This window comes from Octopus bimaculoides, chromosome 7 (assembly GCF_046866305.1).
Source record: "Octopus bimaculoides isolate indiv1 chromosome 7, ASM4686630v1, whole genome shotgun sequence".
Taxonomy (NCBI): domain Eukaryota; kingdom Metazoa; phylum Mollusca; class Cephalopoda; order Octopoda; family Octopodidae; genus Octopus; species Octopus bimaculoides.
This window is the reverse complement of record NC_142934.1, coordinates 84,111,880-84,116,879: the sequence shown is the minus strand read 5'-3', so window position 1 is coordinate 84,116,879 and position 5,000 is coordinate 84,111,880. Positions and strand designations below refer to the sequence as shown.

The window sequence follows — 5,000 nt, the reverse complement described above, 5'->3', positions numbered from 1 at the left end:
GGCCGTAAGATTTATTACGTCACCTATTTGTTATGTCATTCTTTGTATTAAAAAATAAGCTATAAATGTGATCCGATTGATATGTTTGTTAATCTGAAGTTTTCTCCATTTTCTGATTATTTGTAACTACTGTTCTCTTCTCATTCGTTGAGATATACATATAACTATGTGCGTATGTATGTATATTAGTACCTATATATGTATATGTACATGTACGTATATATATATATATATATATATATATATATATATATATATATATATATATATATATATATATATATATATTCAAATTACGACAAACGTAAATAAACAAAGTTTACTTTTAGAAGTGTTGAGATGTCTTTAGAAAATTAAAGAAGTGATTTTAAATTCTCAATCGCAGAATAATGCTAATAATATACCCTGAACAGGATAAACTACACCCCCACCCACACACACATAATGGTAGCTGTCTAAAATATAGAAAGGAAATTTTCACCTGATGTACCCATGCAGATAAATTAATTTCGAGCCATCAGAGAATCTCTTGTTCGCCGTTAACAATGTCTCTCTTCAGCAACAACCTTTCAGTTTTAAACTGATGGATGCATATACAATACACTCCGATGTCTATCTGAATGAATGTATATATTTATTTATTTATTTATTTATTTATGAGTTTCAGCCAAGTGGCTGTGGTGATGCTGGAGCACCACCGTGACTTTCCGTCTTTATGCTGTGCTCTCTTAACGTTCCTTGCATGGCTCTTCTCCTCCACCTGATATAGTCCAATCAAGAGTTTTGATGGCACATCTGGTGTATAAGAGAATTTGACATCGCTGCCCTAAGCTGTGTCTCATTTCGAGCCATTGGTTCGTCTGGTATCGTGGAGAGGAAAGCGTCGAGTTTTGTCTTGAAGACCTCTATATCCATGTCTTGCAGGTCTCTCAAATGTTTTGGCAGGGCATTAAAGAGCTGAGGTCCTCTGAAACCGAGGCTGTTGCAGTACCTTGTTCTTATGTGAGATGCAGTGGACAGTACCCTTGGTACCATGCAGTGGCGACCTGTGCAGGCATTCGTGTAGTACTTGATGCCAAAGTTTTGTACCAGTCCTTCCAGTATTTTCCATATGTATATTATTACATATCTCTCCCGCCTGCGCTCCAGGGAGTAGAGACCTAGTGCTTTCAGTCGCTCCCTGTAGTTCATCTGTTGGACTATGGTGATCTTTTTTGTATAGTGACACTGAATTGCCTCGAGTTCTGCTGTCCGCTTGACACTGTGTGGTGACCACAACTGAGAGCAATAGTCTAAGCGGCTCAGAACAAATGTCTTCCATAGAGTCAACATAACTCTTTGATCCCTTGTACGGAATGCCTTCAGTATCCACCCTGCCAGTTGTCTGCACTTTGCTGTCAACTTGACAATGTGCATGTGAAATGATGCATCACTACACATGTTGATGACCAGGTCTCTTACTGTTTGTGGTTCTGGGATTGCAGTACCTCCAGGTCCTGTGTATGCCATATGGCTGTATGCCTCAATATAACAGTGAGTGTCTCTAAATTGCATATGCAGTATATAATTGTATGTTCCTTGAATGTCTATATATACGTTGAAATAGGTACGTAGTATACGCGTGTGTTCATATGCAATCGTTTGCATGTGTATATATGGTTGCATATTTGTGTGTGTGTGTGTGTGTGTGTGTGTGTGTGTGTGTGTGTGTGTGTGTGTGTGTGTGTGTGTGTGTGTGTGTGTGTGTGTATGTGCGTGCGCGTACGCGAGCGTTGAGTTTGGCTCGAGTTTCATGTCTGAGATTTTTCACCTGAAGATTGCAATGGCGTGAAACTCTGTTGCGAGACAAAGTCTCATCATCAGTTTATATATATATATATATATATATATATATATATATATATATATATATATATATATATTCTGTTGTGTCTGGGGAGTGTCATTTTCTTATCGTGCCTTAAAATTTAACACACTCACCGTTAAAATTTCCACTTATTATTTTTATTTTCCTAAAATTTTCGTTGCGTCTTTGCAACCTTTTCAATAGTCTTGAAAAAAAAAAAAGAAAAGCAAAAACAGAACGCAACGTGAATAACAGACAGAGTCAAGACTATTGAAAAGGATGCAAAACGCAACGAAAATTTTAGGAAAATTAAAATAATAAGTGGAAATTTTAACGGTGAGTGTGTTAAATTTTAAAGCACGATAAGAAAATGATTCTCCCCAGACACAACAGAACATGCTTCAACACACGAAATCACATAAAAAATCTTGCAAACCAAATCCAAAAACGAAATATATATATATATATATATATATATATAAGGTTGAGGAGGGTATTGGATTTAACCAAACCCCGGAGGATACAGCTAATACCGAGTAAGTGCTGTATACCGATTAGTTTGCCCCAGTTGTTGTATGAACAGGATTGGTTATTATAAGTCGTGTATTAGCGTGTGTATATGTAAATATATAAAAACAAAAAGATAAAGAGAGCAAAGGTAAGGTTGAAGAATTTTATGGATAGAGTCTTACAGCTGTTTCTGGGAAGATCCAGTACTTCCCTTCATCGGAGACAGAAAAAATAAAGTAATCTATTATTATATCCATAGGCGGATATTTTTAGTATGAAGTGGTAAAGAGTGTGATGTGCTGAAAAAAGAGAGAACAGTACTTGAAGTGTGGTTTCATTCCAGTGGTAAATATCCGTGTAGAAATTCGTGTAAATTAATCCTTGTGTGAATAATCCGGAAATTTATGTTGAAACGAAAGTTGATATAGCTTAGGTGGCAGAGGTATATATATTCCATCTTGCAATAGATTTTTGCTTGTTTACTTGAAGGATGTCCAAGCCAAGTGAAAAGATAGCAAAAATCTATTGCAAGATGGAATATATATACCTCTGCCACCTAAGCTATATCAACTTTCGTTTCAACATAAATTTCCGGATTATTCACACAAGGATTAATTTGCACGAATTTCTACACGGATATTTACCACTGGAATGAAACCACACTTCAAGTACTGTTCTCTCTTTTTTCAGCACATCACACTCTTTACCACTTCATACTAAAAATATCCGCCTATGGATATAATAATAGATTACTTTATTTTTTCTGTCTCCGATGAAGGGAAGTACTGGATCTTCCCAGAAACAGCTGTAAGACTCTATCCATAAAATTCTTCAACCTTACCTTTGCTCTCTTTATCTTTTTGTTTTTATATATTTACACACACACACACACACACACACACACACACACACACACACACACACACACACACACACATATATATATATATATATATATATATATATATAAGGCGGGCTTTCACACAGTTTCCGTCTACCAAATCAGCATGTACGTGATCGAGTCTGTGCGTGTGTCTGTAATCCCTCATGTACACATATCAAATTATATTGACCATCTTTTGGGATAACCAGTCAAAATAACTCAAACTAGATTTTAAACAATCTGTCTACCAGAAATATTGACAATTCAAGGAAATTAAACTAGCTTTCTAATGAATTGAGTTATCACCCTTCTCACATCTTATTCTCCTTAATAATGTCTGTTATCTTGAATTCTCGTTATTTCTTTGTATCCCAATTAATCCTGACAAGAAAAATAAGCTTAATGTATTCGGAGCAGAGTGAAGTTTCACCAGGCATGAAACCTGAATCGCTGCGACAATACAACTGATATATTGTAATTAAAACATTCTAAACTCCCGTTTGTCTTGTTTACTTTCACTTATTCCCACTTATCTACAGTAACAATGCTCATACATACATACGCACACACACACACATACACACTCGTGCACATACAAACACACATATATACTGCCATCTTAAGGCATGGCTATATTAGGTAGTTGCCCTTGGGCCAAACTGTTCTCGGTGTTCGATTCTGCTCAAAGTATGTTATCGTTATATAAACACTATAGGGCCCATTGCGGAGATTTACTCCGGGACCCATAATGCTGATAAGATGGTCCTACGGCCCTATATACATAAACACACACACACACACACACACACACACACACACACACACACACATATATATATATATATATATATATATATATATATATATATATATACACACACATATATTCAATTACGAATTAAAAGCAAAAGCAGCGCTATTGTAAATATTATTGACCGCACTAACTCAGTATATGTGCTTTGTTTGTACGCCGCTTTGTTGCGTGTAGAACCCGGGGGAAAGACTCCTCCATTACGCTGGATATTAAAACACCAGAAAGTCATAGACAGGCGATACAACTCGCCTACAATCGAATTCAGGAGTAAGGATACAGATATTTCACTGAGGGAGTCGTCTTCCAGGTACTAACCTCAGTGAACTGGTGAAAAAACAAAACATACGTTGAGTATGTGCGGTCGATAGTGTTTACAACGCTAGCGCTGCTTTTAATTCGTCATTATATTTAATCTTATGCATGCATCTCCGTGGCACACCAGCAAATAGCCTTTTCGCTATTTGTATATACTTATAGACTGGCGATTCATTTCGTTCTCCGCTCGATTCATATAAATGATGTTTATAAGCCTCAAAAATGGCGAAAAGTTGTGTCTTCTGTCTATGACTTTCAGGGGTTTTATGAAGAGGTCATCCCCCAGGGTCTATACTGCAACGAACCGGAGAAAGCACATACATTGTGTATGTGCAGTCGATAGTACGTGTGTGCGTGTGTGTGCGTGCGTGTGTGTGCGTGCGTGCGTGTGTGTGTGTGTGTGTGTGTGTGTGTGTGTGTGTGTGTGTGTGTCTGTGTGTGTGTGTGTATTCACACGTGTTCAAGGATTATAAGACAGGTTTTTTTAATCTCTACATTTGCCTGGGTCCCGGAACAGCAAGAAGAATTCTGATTATCTTTCGTTTTATGGCGGACTACAAAGTGAAATGTAAACCAGACTTTATCTCGAAGATAATAAAGAAGCAATAGAATGGTCGTAGAATTTCATCAAA

At 36.9% G+C, this 5,000-nt stretch overlaps 1 long non-coding RNA gene across 1 annotated transcript in view; it reads left to right on the top strand.

Moving 5' to 3' along the window:
- The window catches only part of LOC128248311 (uncharacterized), a 17,528-nt gene that overhangs the window by 194 nt on the left and 12,334 nt on the right, over window positions 1-5,000 (top strand). Inside the window, exon 1 of the long non-coding RNA XR_008264544.1 lies at window positions 1-4. This exon is cut by the window's left edge and continues 194 nt beyond it. This is a non-coding gene — a long non-coding RNA (uncharacterized LOC128248311). The remainder of the gene's footprint in view (window positions 5-5,000) is intronic.